Here is a 19,379-nt window from a genome sequence, read left to right as displayed (position 1 = left end):
AACCCTAGCTTGCAGGGACCACTAGCTGAATCAGGCCGAGTTGTCCCCAAGTCACGGAGAACTGCTTAGGTTTGATTCTAATGGTGAAGGTCAGTGGTTAAATATCTACACTCATCACTTCTACTGAGTCTTTATGAACTGTGCTAAATTAACATTGAGTAGTACACTGGCAATAAAAGTGTTATTTGAGTTTAGTATGCTATAGTTGTATATTAAAGCGTATAATAGTTGTTAAATTCCAAATCAGACAGTGCTTACTCAGAACTGACTTCTGTTCAGAGAATTTATTAATTTAACATTATTTAACCTTGAGGCCATGCTGCCACAGGAGGAAGGGTATATTTAGGCTAATGATTTAGAATTTTATATGGGAAACCTTTTAAAGCAGAGACCACACATGCTTTCTTTCGATAAATAGAAAATAGTCTAATTTCATAAATTTTATGATTGCTGCCAGGAAAGGATGGTTGTAACAGCCTGTGTAATGAAGTTCTCAGATAGTATGAGTATTTCAGATAATCAGATGTATTCTCCTCCAGCCAGAATTTAATAGGCAAAGACACAGTGATAGTCACAGAATTTATGACCAATCAGCTGAGCATGTCAATCATTTGTAGATCACGGGTAACTTGTCAGTGACCTTTAGTGTGAAGTATTTATTTAGAAAACTAGAATAAAAAGCAGCTATAGATACAAGAGAGTCAAAGCATTTTATTCAGTAAAAACTCACTAGCCCTGGGTATTAGCAGCTATAAATCTGAAAATAGAACTATCATATGATCCAGCAACTCCATTCCTGGGTATATATATCCAAGGAAAATAAAAATACTAATTTGAAAGGATACATGCACCCTAATACTCATAGCAGCATTATTTACAATAGCCAAGATATGGAAGCAATCTAAGTGTCCATCAACAGAAGACTGGATAAAGACAACGTGAGATAGCTATAGATACAGATATAGATACAATAGATTACATCTATATATGACAGAATATTATTCAGCCATAAAAAAAAAGAATGCAATTATGCCATTTGCAACAACATGGATGTTCTTCAACGGTATTATGCTTAGTGACATAAATTAGATAGATAAAGACAAACACTGTATGATATCACTTATGTGTGGAATCTAAAAAATAAAATGAACAAACTAATACAACAAAACAGAACCAGACTGACAGATATAGAGAACAAACTAGTGGTTTCCAGTGTGGAGAGGTAAGGGGAGAAGGGACAAAATAGGGGTAGGGGGTTAAGACATACAAACCACTATGTATAAAATAAATAAGTAACAAGGATCTATTATGTAACACAGGAAATACAGCCAATATTTTATAATAACTTTAAAATGCAGTATAACCTATAAAAACATTGAATCACTATGTTGTACACTTGAGCTGAATATAATATTGTAAGTCAACTATACCTCAATAAAAAAATAAAAAATATAAACAAAAACAAAGTAGTGTCTACCATTGTTTGGCAATCCTGGCTAAAAGACGTGACTCTTCCTGAAAGAGAAAGGTAGAGGCACCTGTAGAGTTTCTTGTCCAGCAGGGAGTCAAACTCTGGCAACAACAAAAACAAAGAGATTCTCTTCTTAATTAAATAAACTGATTTGCAAGTTTATAAGGGAAAAACAAACAAGAATACCCAGAGGAAAAAAGTATTATGGAGAATTATTTTTATAAGATATTGACAGGTATTACAAAGTTATAAGAAATAAAAGTGTGTTCTTTTAAACAAAAATATATCTTTATTAAGTTTCAATGTTCCTGCATTATACGGGTACCTAGTCCTATAAACTTAGTCTCATGTCCACAATAAATTATAAACGAAGGAACAAAACTGCTGGAAAATCCCTCCAAGCCATGGGTCCTTACTGAAAATGTACACGGGATGATAAAACTGTCATAAATCACTATACTCTTAAAAAAATTGTTAACTGCAACCAAATGTAAACATTTAAAAAGTAATAAAGGACTAAAATGATATGGACTAAAACTCATGAATTGATAGGTCCATGGAACTAAAGAGAAAAATCAAGGACAAGCCCAAGTATATGAGGAATATTTAGTTTTTTAGAAGATATTTTAAGTAAATGAAAAAAAATATGAGTTAATCAACATATGCATTCAAACAATTGGATAGTCATGTAGCAAAAAATAAGGTTGACTCCATTTCTTATCATTTCAACAATATAAATTCCATTTTGAACCAAAAAGTTTAAATGGAAGAAAACCAATTACATAGAAGTACAAGATGACATAATAAAATGCATTTTATGACTCTGAAATTGGGAAGATCTTTCTAAATGGGACACAATATCTGGGGGAAATATTGATAAATTACATAAATCTCAAATACATACTGAGCACAAAACTCAGCATCACTGAAGTAATTCAAACACCCTGGGAAAATACATATATCTTACATATTTAGACTCCTATATCCCACTTTACATGATACATGCGCACACATACACATACATAAACACATACACACATGCTTTTTACAGAGCGGTAAATAAAAATACTCTTTAATGTATTAAAAAGGTCTAAAATAAATATAAAAGAAATCAACACAAAAAGGAGTAAACACAAATGCAGAGACAGTTCAGTGGAAGAACACTTTGATGACTTTAATGAAAGGAAGGGATTGAAAGGAAGAGAATGACTTTGGTTTGCAATCAGGCATCAATGGAACACAAGAGGGAAACAAGAACCGTTTCAATCCTTCTGACTAAAGGTCTCCTTCTTTCTGAGATAATAGCTTTGAGCTAACTTCCCCCCCGAAGACAGGCAATTCACCTCAACCTACCACAATCTTTTTTAAGCAAAACGAAGAATTTAGGGCTATTGATTGGATTAGGAACACTACAAATTAAAGAGTATTTTATTTGTATGTTTTCATTAATTATATACACACATCTTATTATATTTGCACTATTTCACATTTGTACATTTGAGTGTATTTTTAATACTATACATATGTTTAATTTCCCCCAATAACAGAATAAAAATCTGCCAAATAAATTATCCTTAGAGCTTTCTTGACTTCACTCTTACTTCACCCTTTTCAGCTATGCTTCAACATCTGTCTCTGGAACAAATAAGTGGTTAAAAAAAAGTCACTTTATTTTAATTAAAAATAAAATATTGCTCATTTAAAAAAGCAATAAGTGATTTTTGAAACACATGTGTTTTCAGCATGTTAGCCATTGATTACACTTCAACATGCATTTCTATGTTTCCAATACTGAGGCTGATGTCTGGTGGTACATTAAATGACTTCATGTCCTGTGTTTATGCTATTTTTCTGCTTGCTTTCACAGATGTAACACCTATTTATGGTCAAGTGGAGGGGTCTGTGAAATGTTGCTATTACTGGTGTAAGAGGCTGTGGGAGAGACCATTTCACACTGTTCATGGCAGCAGCCTAGCAGGGGTCTGCTCACATGTTACTCTGAAGACACTGGTAAACCTTCAGAAGCTGATGTGCTAGACTCAAGCTAGCAGTTCTTCCCTTGCTGATACCCAGCTTTGGAGATGCTGATTAATTTGACTCTCCTGGAGTATACAGATTAAGGAAGTAGTATGTGAAACTAGACTGGCTCCAAAGAAGCTACTACTATTTGACCTTGAGTATATTACTGACCTCCCTGTACCTCAGTTTCATCATTTTCAAAACAGTGTTAATAAGTTTCTTTTGGTGATGGTTAATTACGTTCATGGCTGTCAAATGCCTACAACTGTGCCTATTAACAAGGTTAGATCAATAAATATTAACTATTTTCATAAGAAAGAATGACAAGGCACTTAGCACTGGAAGATCAAGTCTGAATACATAGATTAGAGTAAGTGGAAAAGTCTCTAGACTTCGGGCTCTGGAGCTAGAGTTTAGATGGAAGAATTATCTTCTAAGAGTTGCAGACTATTAAAAAATGAATGATTTTTGGAATCAGATTGGTCTGATTTTCAGTTATAATTCTGACATTTACCAACTGGTTGTCTTTAGATAGGCAGTTTTTAACCAACAGCCTGAACTTACTGGTGATTACATTGCTAGTACAATAAAGGTGCTGGAGATAAAAAGATGAACAAAAGAGATAAAAACTCCTTCTCCCCTGGAGTGTAAGTTCTAAACGGGGCCTTTGTGAAGTACCTCACATGTTTTCAGGGAGCTTTTTGATCGACATTTGTAATCCTAAAGTCACAACCCTGGCAGATGTAGAGATCACTGAAATGATATCCCGCTTACAGGAATCTGAATGGGAGAGATTGTGGGAGGGACTACAAATCTCCCTTAACTTAGGATGGGATGATACCCCCATAAACCATCATAAATTGAAAATATCCTAAGTAGAAAATGCATTTAATTACACCTAACGTGTCGAGTACCGTAGTTAAGCCTAGCCCATCTTAAATGTGCTCAGAGTATTTACATTAGCCTGCAGCTGGGCAAAATCACCTATGACAAAGTCTATCTTATAATACAGGGTTGAATATCTCATGTAATTTATTGAATACTTTACTAAAAGTGAAAAATGAGATTTGCAAATGTTAGCCACTATATATAAAAATGAGAAAAAAACAAATTTCTTCTGTATAGCACAGGGAACTATATTCAATGTCTTCTAATAACCTTTGATGGAAAAGAATACGAAAATGAATATATGTATGTATATGCATGACTGGGACGTGATGTACATGAGAAATTGACATGGTGTAACTGATTAGATGTCAATTAAAAAAAGATCTCTCAGAGAAAAAATTATGAATTAGAAGAGGAAAAAATTTTTTAAATAAAACAAAATAAAGAAGGAAAATGGAATAGTCGTATGAGTGCAGAAAGGTGGTCGGTAGCTCAGCTGTTTCCCCTTGTGACTTTGTGGCTGATGGGGAGGTGCCCACCATCATGAGAGAGTATTGGACAGCACATGGTGAGCCCAGGAAAGGATCAAAATTCAAAAAAGTATGGTTTCTACTGAATTCATATAGTTTTTGCACCATCATAAAATTAAAAAAGCATAAGTGGAACCATCCTAGGTTGAGGACCATCTGTACTTGCCTGTCACTCTGAGGTTCAGTCAAATATAAATGAAGGACAGCAAAAAGAGAACCAGAACTAGGGAGGGGATATATTCCCATAATGATAATCCAGAAAAGAGAAAGACCCTACATCAATGGAATTACCACATCGAATAATTCATGTTCTATTTAACACATGTTAGGCAACTGATATACACAGAGATGGTCAAGACAAGATCTCTGCCTTCAAGGAGCTCAGAAGCTAGTGAAGTTATAACTAAGCATGCTCACCCTGGCAGACATATGGACAAAGCAAAGTGTTATAGTAGCACACAGAATGGAACTTCTCTTTTTAAACTGGGTAGGCAGATGGGAATAACATAGAAAGTTATGCCTAAGGAGAGTTGGAACAAAAGTCTAGGGATTTTAAGGCAAAGACAAAAAGAAACCTTTCTATCTGAAAGAAAACTTACTATCTGTAACAACGTGTGCAAAGCATTATATACAAAATGGCTAGTGAGTTTAAAAATGAGAATTGTTAGTGACCTTTACCCCTCCTTTTACTAAACATCTGACCCCAGACAACTTCACCGGTTAACAGTCTAACCAAAGGGGAATTAGTTGGATTTGGTCGAAGCATAAGAGTGAGGTACAGAATAAACAGATAAATCTGGAAACTAAAGTTAGTCCAGACTGTGAAGGGTTGAATGTCACTCTTGAGAATGTAGACCTTGTCTTTTATGTAACAGACCATCATAGAAGGTACATAAACTGAGAAGTAAAGATCTCAGAACTGATTCGAGAGCTATAACCCTAGTCGCAATCTGTATAATAGACAATGAGCTAAAGACTGAAGGAAGCGTAACCATTGCAGACACTGATGCGATTGTTTAAAGGAGAGAGACAGATTTTCAAGAAGAAAGGCTGGATTTAAGATAAAGAATAGATAGTATGTCCTATTCTATGGATTCAATCAATATCCATTGAGTACCTATTTTGTGTGAGACACTTTTTGGTTTCACCAAGCAATACAAACACAATCTCTGCCCTCATGCAACTTAGACTTTAGTGAAAGCTGGAAGCACATGACAGGTGCTCCATAAATATTGCTGAATGACTAGATGGCTTGAACTAATTCAAAAAGATAGGGAATGACCTTAAGTTAGAACTCTGACTGAACACCTAAAATAATTAACACCTAAAATAATCAGATACATACTTGGTACATTTATTATCACTGGAAGATAAATAAAGCTAAATAAGCCCCTCTACCTTCATTCAGGACATGACCTTTTAACTAAAATGCCAAGGGGTGTGTGTGTGTGAGAGAGAGAATTAATAACTTAAGGAAACACATTGAAGTATTAATGCCAAATAAAGGATCTTGAATGCTCTCTAGTGCTTCGAGACAAGGAGGAGGGCCATTGTGTAACAAGGGAAGTTTCACAAAGGAAATAGGATTGAGATTAAATAATTAGAGAAGATACAGATGGGATAAGTGTCTACCAGATGGGAAAACTGTGTCATAATACATGTGGGAAATGTGGGAATAGCCAAGTACATTCTTGGGGCAGAAAAAGGAAACTAGTCTAGGGGGAAGATGAGACCAGAGGAGACTGAGAGACGCAGCTGAAGATGAAAGCAGGAGGCGAATTGTAAAGGTGGTGCTGATGAAGACTTTTTTCCATCATAAACCTTGCTGAAATCCTTTGCTTTGTTAATTCTTAGTGAAATTGATATATGGCAGAATGTGTTCTGAAGCGGAGGGAAAAAAGTTTCCTCAACATTCTTAGGGCCCCTGACTGGGTCTGAAAATTAAACCATTAAAGACAGATTAACAGGAGAAAAGCACACAAATTTGTTTAATATAAATTTTATAGGACAAGGGAGCCCTCAGAAGGAAACAAAGACCTGAAGAAACAGTTCAACCTGAGGGCTATCATGCTAGGTTTGATGCAGAGGGGACAGCCATGGAAAGATGCAACAGGATCGAGTATGAGCTGAGAGCTGTAAACTGGGGGAACTTCGCAAGGCCTGTAATAAGGATGTTCCTCCCCTCCTGATTGTTACCAAACTCAGGTTTGGCTGCTCGCCACCCAAAAGCTAATACTCGAGAGGCAAGTGTTGGTAGAAAAGAAAGGTCGCTCTATTCAGGGTACTGGCAGGCTGGGGAGAAGGCGGGCTCATGTCCCAAACCAGCTCCAAAGATTCTGCTCAGACATGACAACTCTTAATGGGAAAAAAGGAGAAAGAATCTCAGCGATACATGGAAGCAAGAGGCTGGGGTTCTGTGTCGTTTTCCACTGCTTGCAGACTGCCTAACGCCTCATAATCTTCCTGCAAGCACTATCTTTTTTTTTTTTGATAGAATCAATTATTATTTTTTAAATTGAATTATAGTCAGTTACAATGTGTCAATTTCTGGTGTGCAGCACAATGTCCCAGTCATGCATATACATACATATATTCATTTTCATATTTTTTTCATTAAAGGTTATTACAAGATATTGAACATAGTTCCCTGTGTTACCCAGAAGAAACTTTTTAAAAAATGTTTATACATATAGTGGCTCACGTTTGTAAATCTCAAACTCTCTCCTTCAGATGCTATCTTGTCCATTTGGCCGGCCTGCAGGAATGCGATAGAGGGAACTGGGGGAAGAGAGCTAGTCCTTCTTTAACTACTTATTTCTTCATTTTTACCTCTTTTAATCTAGGAAAGAATCAACAGGTTGGGCAAGGCATTGCGTGCATTCAGTGCAAGTCAAGAGTTAGGTTAAACTGCCTGGTGATCGCATTCTTACAATCAGGTTCCTTTAGGGTTAAGGGTGAACGTGAATGGGCAAGCAGGAAAGGGCCAGAAGGGCTGCTTTCATCCTACAGGTGGAGGGGGGTCACCTCTCAGAGGAGGATCTGGTGACCTGCTTCAGAAAGGAAGGACAGGGGAAGGTCAAGGACCCTCCTGCTTCTGCCACTTTCTCCAACTCCTTCAGCTTCAAATAGTCAACGTGCCAAGGTGCTGTATTTGCCCTTCTGAACACAGTCAGTCCTAAATTATGTTGTGTCTCAGCAGCTGCCTTCCTCTGGTGTTTGGCAACCACTACACCATCAATAGCCGAAATGTTAGGCCCTCTCATTATTCTTTTGCCAGACAAAGTGCTAGACGGCAGAATGTCCAATTACATTCGATTTATAAACAATAGAGAAATTTTTCGTATAGTATGGCTCATGAAGTTTTTAGTACATACTAACACTAAAAAAAAAATCATCTGTTGTTTATCAGAAATTCAAATTTAACTGGATATCCTATGTTTCTATTTGATAAATTTCTTAATTCCTAGACCTATGAAAGCAATTCAACTCTGAACAGTTCCTTTCCATTAGTTCTAAGGATTTCAAGTGAGAAGTTGAGTATTATGCTATTCCTAATTAAATTAAACTCATCTAATGTTTGTATGTCCTTTATGATTTTCTCCATAGCAGTGATCACTTTTAGCAATTTTTCCATGGTTTTGTTCAGTTGCAAAGGCAAGGGAAAAAATAAAACAAACAGGAAAAAAGCAATTCAGCCATTTCAGAGAGAAGCAATTTAAAAATGGCAGGTACCATCTGTGATTACCAGTCCCTCTTCTCAGTGAGGGCAAAGTATGTGAAGGGGTTAAGTCTCAACCTCCCCTCAGCCTTTAGCCCTAGGACTCCTATTTACTTTAATGGAAATCACTTTTCCAAGACACCATGCAGGGTTCGGAAACACAGGGTTAAAGGTCACCGTGCAACTCCAAGAATAATAAATTTGCAATTTGTACTTTCCTGACCTCCAGAAATATTTTGAGGTGTTCGAGGCCAAAGAAAACAAAGCAGTGCTTTGAAAGGACTGGGGAGCTATCAACTGATCGATTTAAGTGGGATTATCTGATAATTGGGTAAATACATTGTTATTGATGTGCAGGATGAGGAAGATGTGCCAAGAAAACCCTAATGCCTGGTCCTAGATTTATCTGCTAATCCTTGAAGGAGGCAGTTTACTGAGCACATGAGTAATTGCTCTGCTAACAGATTTATTCTTCGCTTAAGCCCCCTTTAGGGCTTAAATCCTCCTTTCTCCTTCCAGCAGTTCAAAATGTGGCCTGAATCCCACTGCCCAGAGTGTTACACTTTGCAGCCCCTCCCAGGCCTGTTGGGACTCCAGTTTCTTTGATTTAACAGACACTGCTCTAGCAAGATGCTGGGGCTCTTGCCAGATGTGCTTAATGTGAATGAACTTTTAGGAATTTTACATTTGATTGAGCTACCTGGAGAAACTTGCCTCTTCTCTGTTGCCATATTTTCAACCAGATTATTTTAAAATAGAGCCCTAAGGGAGATACAGTTTAGTGGGAAGGGCCGAAGACTGGAAGCCAGGAAACCCATGTTCTAATCTTGACTCTGTCAATTCACTTTGTAATTTTGATTAATCTTGATACTTTGTCTACCTCTTTTGGCCTCTAATTTTTCCTTTGTGAGTTAAGGAAACAGAGCTGAGATTGTTTCCAGCTCAAACTATCAATGAAGGAATGAAGTAATTGATCTGCATTTTATGTTGAGCATGCAGACCCAACCATAAGGATTTTCTATGATTTTCATTTCTATCCTTCCTGGTGTAGACACGTTCCCCCTACAACATGAGTGCAACTTGTGCTTTCTCAGAATTTCCACTGGGAGAAGTGAGATAATTGCAGAGAGCAGGATGATTTTTACTTACCAAAAAAAATCTAGGTAGGATTTTCCTGTGGATTTTAGATTATTTGGAAACCCCACTATCTTCAGCTCATTTTAGAAACAGGATCTTTTTAATAAAATGAGTTCCAAATTCAAATACCTAAACCTATATGTGTGTGCTTACACAGTCAAAACAAAATATATGTAAAATCTCCCTTTTACTTTCTCAGGCAAAGAGGAACCACTTAAAAATTACAAAATAGATTACTCTCTAAGCGATGACCCTTTCTTTTCATGGATTTCTTGATCTGCTCACACAGGTTTCAATGCCTCCACTCCATAGCTAACCTTTCTAGAGACATCTGTGGTTAAAGTAGGCAGTACTCAATCGAAAACCTATCTCTACTTATTTGTTTATTTATGTTTCACTATAAGTCAGATTTATTAAATTCGAAATCTTTACAGCCATCTTTAAATCTGTCCATAAGGACAGATTTAGTTCCATGATACTGAGAGAATTTTTTTTCAGCATTTCTCTTATTTGTGAGCAAAGGACCTTGAAAAGATTCACATTTATTCTAAGAAAAATCAACCACCACCAATCAGACAGTCTGTAAAAGAATGAAGACTAATCACCCTGGCCTCATTTAAAATACACTAGAGAACGTATTCGTTGTGGTATAGGCTAAGCTTCTTAAGAAGTATAAGACAACAGACACTGCGGGTCAAACAAGACGGAAATTTCTCTCTCAAAATACTAGTGAGCGAGAAGCCTGAGCTAAAGGCACGAATGTGGTGAAGCAGCAGGGCACATGCAGGGAGCAGGTAAGGGAAGCCTGTCAGAAGCTGTCAGCTGAGGGTCTGCGTTCCTTTTGTCTTGTTGCTCTATATTCAGTGGCGTGTTCCTCTTACCTGTAGAGTCAACGCTGGCTTGCAATCCAGCCCACATTTCTCCCGATGAAAAATGCAGAGTAAGCAGCTTCCTGATATAAAAGAGACTCAAGAGTTTTTATACATCATTTCTGCTCACATCTTATTGGCAAAAGCCTAGTCACGTGGTGATTTCTAACTGCAAAGGAGGATGGAAAATTTAATCTGATTGTACGGCGTACTTTTAGCAAAAGTTCTGTCACCACAAGTAGAGAATGGATGTGGGGAACGAATAACTGTCTCTATTACAGAGAGATGTCATGGTCTAATATTTCTGCAGATTCCTCCATTGATAGGCAAAACATTTTATAATAATGCCGTATGAGCAATTCAGTCATCACAAAACCTTAGTGATAATGATAATGTTTCAAACACTAATTTTACACCTTCCATGAATAAAAAGGTCAGCTAAGAACAAATACTTAACTTGAGAACATCCCTACCAATATGAAACACTTCAAATTAAAAGAGGCTAACTTTTAGGACAGTATCCCAAATCTTCTCAGTGCTGTCAAACCTCTAGTTTTTTCTGAGTGCCTTTCCAAACTCAGGCATACATGCTGGCATATTTGTGAATCGAGATGGACACACTCCACCTTAACTGGGCAGATGTTAGACATAGCTTAAAGATGAGAGACTTCTTGGTTTTTAGAACAGGAAAGAACCTAGCTCAAGGGATAAATCACTTGTGTAGTCATTCTTCCTTATAGCATCCACGCTCCTCTCTATGTTTCTGCTCCATTGCCCTTTTCCCTCTAAGCAATCTTTATTGATAGTCTAAAATCCAAATTATAGAAGGATCTAGTCAAGTTTATATGAACAGTTAGCATTCAGCAAACCAATTTTTTGGTCATCTTAAGATAACTGGCTAAGTTATGGAGTCAGTGGCCGTGGGTCAGGTGTAACCTCCAGAATGATCCAGGATTGCTTCTGGATAAATACCAGCCAACAGGAGAACCCCTGATCAGGAGCCAGTTTCACCTGGAAGGAGAAGCTGAACATTGCAAGTACTGTGGTGAATAAAGCTAATACTATATTTTATCCAGTACATCATTGATTTTTAAGACACATCATTAATTTTCAAGAGAGAAAACAAATGCTACTGTTTAAGACACAATTCAACTTGACGGAGGATACAATGTGAAAAAGTAGAGCAGCATAAGATAATAAGACACAGTAAACACATTATTAATGACTATAAACATGATAACTAGGAGTTGTTAAGCACTTACTATGTGGTGGAGATTATTCTATGCGATTTGCATGAATTAAATGATTCAGTACTATTATAATCATATAGAAACAAGATATTTAATATAACAAATTCTGAAATCTCTGTTACTACATCTCTCTGGCAGGTAATCATTCATATTTAAAAAAAAAATTGGGAAGTCCAAGCCCACTACCTCACATAGTAGACCATTAATTTTTGTTTAACACTGAATCTATTTCTTTCTCTTTTTTCTAGTTTTATTGAGATATAGTTGACATTTAGCATTGCAGTAGTTTAAGGCATAAAACATAATTATGTGGTGTGTGTGTATATACATATATATATGCAAGTGAATATCAAAATAAATTTAGTTAACACCCATCACCCCATATAGTTACAGTTTTTTTTTTCTTATAATGATAACTTTTAAGATCTATGCTCTTGGCAACTTTCGAATACACAATAGAATATTGTTAACTTTAGTCACCATGCTGTACATTGTATCCCCAGAATTTTTTTCTCTTAAAACTGGAAGATTGATAGCACAGGGAACTATATTCAATATCTTGTAGTAACTTAAATAATTAAAAAGAATATGAAAACAAATATATGTATGTTTATGAAAAATCTAGTTTCTCCTACAGCTCTAGCACTTAACTGTGTGCCACAAGGGCACAAGCAGTATGCCTCATGCCACCAGGGAATTCATCTTTCAGTAACTCAAGTTGCCTCAGTTGTAGAGGCTACAACATTGTTCACACTACATCAACCAAATCAACCACCTTTATAAATATGTACATATACTTCTAATCTACATAAATTAGAGGAGGAAAAATAAAGCAGCTATTACCTGTGGTTGTCCATCCACATGGCAGTAAAAGACAAAAAACTACAACATAACTTTGAAACTAGAGAATTATAAGATAAGATGACTTTTGAAATGATTAGAAGAAGCATATATATATAATATATAATGTATTATATATGTGTATTATATATATGTATTTTATATATATATGTATATATACATATATATGTATTTATATATATATGTATGTATATACGTATATATATATATATGTATGTATATATGTATATATATAGATGAAGATCCAAAGGTACCAGGAAGCTTGGAAGAGTTTTTTCTCAAATCACTCTTATAAGAGGTATCTCATGATAAAGGGGAAATAATTTACCTATATTTCAGAGCATCTGAAAGTGAGAAACTTGAAAACCCAGCATTAGAATATATGTATTCATTTGTCTTAGTAAATGTGACCCAAATTATTACATCTTTTCCTTAGCCTCAATATCCTCTCCTATGATCAACAAAATAACTGCTCTGTGCCTGACAATTACAGCTAGTTAATGTCTCATTAATATTTTATCATTTTGGTGATGTGCTATTGAACCTGGCCTCCTCAGGAGGCTGGTCCAGTGATTACAAGAGTAACTAGCAAATGCTTAATCACCCACTTTATTATCTTCCTATTAATAATAAATACCAGGAGGCAATGTATTTAATTACCTTGCTAGTTTGAGTGGCATAGAACTTAAAGTTTGCAATTTTGGAATACTAATTTAATTTGAACAGCATCACATTGGTACTTGGGAAACCAGCTGTGTAAAAGCATAAGAGAATATAAATTCTCTCTATTGAAAAACAGGGAAACTCATTGAAAGATCCTCTTCATGGACTCTGGAACCCTTCTAAATAGCTGCATCTCCTTAAATAAACTTGTATAATATTGTCTCTCACATGATTCATGACCCTCAGTATTTGAGAAGTTATTGATAAATGTCTAGCTCACTTATGCCAGATGTATGGGGATTCCAAACAAGGATTATTCCTCCAGAAATATCAACGTACCTGCTTAGTTGTGTTAATAATCAGTCTCCTGATTATTAAATGTAGATAGTAATAAGACTGAATTTTGAATAACTTTCATTTTTTCTACTGTTTTGGACAAAATAAGGCAGTATCGTGTTTACTTCTTTTCTTCCAACAACAACAAAAAAAGTGTTACCGGTAATAATCTGTTTAAGCATGAAGGATTTCTGTAATCGAGGATTCTCCCTGCCTATTGGTCAGGTATCCCCTTGGTCAAACAGTAAGCATTTTCTTGAGTACCTACTATGTGTCAGGCACTGGTCTTCACACAGAGATTCTCAACTTTCACACTGCTATGGCACGTACAAGAGAGGACACACCTCCAGTACACAGGAGCATGAAATGCCAGTTCCTCCATTTTCCCTGGCATTCAAGGAAGAATAGTAAGATGTAGCTAAGTAGTTATTAAACAAATGATATTGAATACTGACCTTACTCTAATTTACATGACATGAATATTGGGTACTTAAAATCGTGTTAGTGACGAATTGCATGTAACACACCGAGACTTAACAGCACGTAGAACACTGTTGCTCAGAGCTATTTTTCCAAGTCCTACAAGTCCAAATGAACTTCACGTGGTCACTGTTGTGTCCTGTTTCTGTGCTACACATCACTGCTTCTGCACTTTTCCATTCTAAAATCTCCTTCTTCCTTGTGTCAAGAATCTAATGTCTATTTAACCTTCCAATCCCAATTCAAATCTTTTATTTTTCCTAATCCTACCCAATTACTTCTGCAAGTAACAATCTGCTCATTCACTGAGTTCCTATTTTAAGCATTTATTACACATCTATAATGTAGATAGCATGCTCTAATTGCCCATTTGTTTTGTATCAGTCAGCACCATTTAAATTGGTTTAATAGGGCTTCCACTATTCCTCTATTGAAAAGCTAACCTTACTTTTCAACTACCATGATGGGAATTACATTTCTTTTTTTCATAGTACATAGCACAACTTAAAAACTTAGAGTGCTCAGATTAGCACCGATAGGTTGATTTATGCTGATGATCATGTCCTCTATCCATCTATGTTTATATGTCTAAAAACCAAATTAAAGGTGGGAATCTCAGCATCACCTGGGGGCTTATTAAAAATGCAGAATTTTGGAAATCATCCCAGACCTAAATGAATCAGTTTTTGTATTTTTAAAAGACCCCCCCCTCGAAGTGATTCACATTATATTAAGTTTATGGAGCACTGATAAAAGTAAGTGCTGAATTTTTGAATTTTCAGTATTCATAATATAAAGAATATTTAAGATACAGAGTATTTATAATATTTGGTTAAGTGTATTATTTAAGAATAACTCTACCAAAAACTAGAAATCAAAACCAAAAAGGATTATTTCCTATTATTAATCCCATATTTTAAACATTACTGAGTAGTTAATATCAACATTGTCTGTGCACTATACAACATATACAGTTCAACTTATGCTTTTTCTGATACGGAGAGCAACGTTTAAAAATGGCAAATGACTTGTCAAAAGGCACAAAGCCAATGACTTACACGTTGGAATTTAGCTAGTTATTCTCTCTCATTTCATTTAATACACATGGGAAGCCTATAAGGTAAATATTACTACTAACTTCATTTTAATGATGAGGAAACTAAAGCTTAAAAGTGATAAGAAATTCCCTTTAAACCATAGAGCAAATAAAAATATCAGAGACTCACATATGCATCTCTGTTTCTTGACACCATGCTGTTATTCGTGCTGTTCTATGATCATAATCACCCATGGTAGAGATTTCCAAAGATGTGAAGTAGAGAAGAAACATGGCAGATTTAAGAAAGTCAAAGAAGGTTACTTTAGAGAAAGAAAGTAAGGTGGAATGTAGTCCATGTTGATGCCAAAAAGTAGGCAGGCTTCCTTTCACAGGCTAAGTTATAGACTTTTAACTTTTCTTAAAATAGTACTAAATACTTTTAAACCAGGGGTGTGATATAAACAATTTTCCGTTTGAACAGAATACTCTAGTGGCATTATGGAAAGCATATTGGAAAGAAAAGTAGAATAGATGCAAGAAGACTAGCCAATATTTTCTTGCTGAATTCTGGGTTAATGGCAACTTGGACTTGGAGATTTGGCAGTAAAAAGACAGAGATTAGCAACTAAGTTTGAAGGCTAGAAATAAATCAATAGGAGTTGGTGATAGATTTAGTGTAGTAAGTAAAGGTAAAAAGAAGTCTCAAAGAAGAGTTTTAGGTCTCCGGTTTGCTATTTAAATAGATGAAGGTGTCTTTCTCTGAAATGAGAAGGCCTAAAAGAATAATAGGCAATAAACTCTGAGATGACAATACTGAGTTTGAGGTACATGTGAATCATTAAAGTTCACAAGATTCTTGACATATAGATTAGGGACTCATCGGAAGCTTTGAGCTTAAGACACTATAGCTTGTGACTTATTTATGTATAGGATGAAAACTATTGTGATCCTAAGCTTGAGGGTTGACTAATGCCAATACTGTTATTAGTGCAGCAGAGATGGCAAGTAACAGACATAGAGGGAGGGAAGTCAGGAGAACTTGTTACCTTAGAGGCCAACAAAAAAGTAGCTCTCATTGGTAAAGGTAAACACACAATGAAGGTAGTAAATAAACCATGTATAAAGCTAGTAGGAAGGTTAAAAGACAGAAATAGTGAAGTCACCTATATCCACAATAAGTAGTTAAGGGATACACAAAACAAAAAGATGTAACATATGATGTCACAAAATTGATATAAAAAAGTTATTATTTTTTTCTTTTTCTTTAATTTTGTACCTATATGAGATGATAGATGTTCATTAAACTTATTTTGATAATCACTCATGATGCATGTAAATCAAATCATTGCGCTGCACACCTTGAACTTATGCTGTATGTCAATTTATCTCAATAAAACTGGAAGAAAAAAAAAGCTTTATCTAACTGAAAGGCCTGAGATTCCAACTCCTTCCTATATTAGTGTTTTGCAAATGTCAGTGTATAGACTGGTGTTGGTTTTTGATGATGTTTTCATAAAAATAAATTTATTCCATTAAAGAACTGGTCTTTATTCTGAAATTTATTTTTATTTTCTCTTTTTAGTGTATACACACACACACACACACACACACACACACAAATGAGACCACTGAGTATTTCTTAGACATTATTTAAGTGATAAAATAGTTCATTGACAATACTGTGCTGGACTCATTTACTTTCTTCACTGTTCTGAAATTTTCCATAAATTTGGACATGATTTGCTATAATTTATCTTCTGATCTAGCATGATTTCAGAGTATATAATGACTCTAAAATGTGGTTGTAGAGTGTGATTGCTTATTTCTGTGTGAGCATGTGTTTGTGGAGAGATAACATGTTATGTAAAATATATGTTCATGATGTTCCAGAGGACTTAAGTATGATGTCAACTTACTGACACTCCTAAAACTATGGGCTATGAAAACCAGAACTGTACTTTTACACAATAAAAACTCGGCAGACATTCATTTAATAGATGAATAAATGCATAATTTTCAGGGGTTTTATGTACTGGAATAGAGACTGGCATCCGGGGATTAAAGAAGTCTTCTCTTTTAATGAGATCAGGAAAGTTTGTCCAAATTACCTCTCTGGCACGATCACTCATAATACTCTCCAAGTAGAAGTAGGGATGGAGGACATTCATCTGTTAACATATGGTATAATACATTAAAATTTTTTTGCATATGGGATTCTGCTGCAGGTGACAGGAGTATAGTACACTTCCAAAATAAAGAGGTAAGTTTCCCAATAATGACACATTCTGCAGTGTGAACAAATATACTCGTGAATTTTCCTTATTCTATCAAATGAAACAGTGTTACAAAGTTAATCTTGCAGCATTTAAGAGAGGAAAACTAAAATACTCTAACTGATTTAAAAATTTTGGTACTCTTTTTGGAAGGTCTCAGAAATACGTTATTTTTTCTACCCTATCAAACTGATACTGCTTTTCTTATCTCTGAAGCTCTGCCAATAGACTGAAAAGAGGGTAGTTTATTACAGTGAGAGCTGATTGTTCAGTTTATTACATCTAGGGCCTTTGGAAAACTAAGTCATCAATTTCCTCTTCTTTTTATATCACATATGATCATCAGACTCCCCTTTATAATGTGCTTTCATTTTCCTTTAAACTTTCTCATAATCTATGATTACAAGGTTATTTACGTACACACGAGGAGCCTTTTGTTCCACAGTCATCTTTTCCCTCCAGCCTGATTTAGTTAGTGTTTGCAATATCACAGTTTATCACCATGGAGATAACTGTAATGTGACAAATACTGGAACAAATCAAATGGGAAGAGCATGATTAGAAAGCAGAAGTAAATGTGTTGTTTGAATAAACAGCCTCACAGTAACCAATAATACTTAAAGACCTTCCTTTGTAACTGTAATCAAAAACAGGAAGTTGACATGTAAGTGTATATTTGAAAGTCTTAACCTTCCAAGACAATGTGATGTATCGGAAAGAGACTAAGAGAAGAGAGAAAACTTGGGTTTTATTGTTGGCTCCCCATTTACTAGATTCCCTCTAACTTTCATAAAACCCTTTTGTATATGAAAATGACATTAATCTACCTGATTTATATATAATATATTTATTATATTATTATGTATGTATTAAATATATATCATATTACTATATATTTACTATAAATATACATATATCACAAAGACTATAGTTCTCATAAATGCTGCATTCTGTGTGTTTTACTTCTGGGATAAGGGACTGAAAAAAAAATTACTTACAGTTTGTTAGCCTCTCTCTGTTTTCTGCCACAGAGACGATAAACTCCTATCAGCCTGAGACCTTCAGTGACTATGTGGATCAGACCGTCACTGGACACAGAGGGTGAGTACTTGTCAAACCATCACCGGACACACAGGGTGAGTAACAAATCTTTGCTCCATGAGGTCATGGAAATTTTAGATTAAATTTGTTATTTTTGAATTTATCCTTAGTTTCCTAACCTAAGAAGATGAGGTGGACTTGACTAGAGAAATTGGCAAAACAGATTAGGTTCTATAGGACAAAAAAGAAAAAAATCCAAAATATTCTATCTGGGATAGCGGTAGGATTGGCTCATGCTAAGTCTGTTAAAAGGACCTGAGAGTTCTGCATGCCAAATCAAGAAGGGAAGGAGGAGGGTGACACACAGGAAATGAGTGCCGTATGTTGCTAGTCTAGCAGACTATACATGGAGCATAGGAGGTAGGAGGGACCCTTGTTCTGTATAATTTTGGGAAAATCAGTTCCTGAAATTTATGGCTTAGAACCTACAGTTGTGCTTAAAGGGCAAGTGCCAGTGGAGATGGTGAAGCATATGTGGGAGGGGTGAGATGTGGGCTGGATTATGGGGTTTTTAAATCTTGGATTCTAGAATCAGACAGACCTTTTAGGTAAGGGAAGTGGTTATCAGCTACATTGATTTAGGACCAGTTATTTAATCTCTTTAGACTCTGTTTCCTCATTTAAAAAATAAATATTTAATAATAATCCTTATGTGACATTTAAATTAAGGAAAATATTTACAACAGGCTAGGCACTCTCTTGCACATACCAACCGTTTACTAAATGGTATGGTTACTATTATAG

At 35.5% G+C, this 19,379-nt stretch overlaps 1 long non-coding RNA gene across 1 annotated transcript in view; it reads right to left on the bottom strand.

Moving 5' to 3' along the window:
- LOC123613812 (uncharacterized) overlaps nucleotides 1-18,648 on the bottom strand; it is a 29,243-nt gene extending 10,595 nt beyond the window's left edge. Inside the window, exons 1-3 of the long non-coding RNA XR_006721252.2 lie at nucleotides 18,533-18,648; nucleotides 10,645-10,715; nucleotides 1,478-1,572 (exon numbers count right to left, since the gene is read on the bottom strand). This is a non-coding gene — a long non-coding RNA (uncharacterized LOC123613812). The remainder of the gene's footprint in view (nucleotides 1-1,477; nucleotides 1,573-10,644; nucleotides 10,716-18,532) is intronic.
- Nucleotides 18,649-19,379: the final 731 nt, after the last annotated feature.

Source organism: Camelus bactrianus, chromosome 10 (assembly GCF_048773025.1).
Source record: "Camelus bactrianus isolate YW-2024 breed Bactrian camel chromosome 10, ASM4877302v1, whole genome shotgun sequence".
NCBI lineage: Eukaryota > Metazoa > Chordata > Mammalia > Artiodactyla > Camelidae > Camelus > Camelus bactrianus.
Note: the sequence above shows the minus strand (reverse complement) of the source record. Positions and strands in the feature narration are given on the sequence as shown.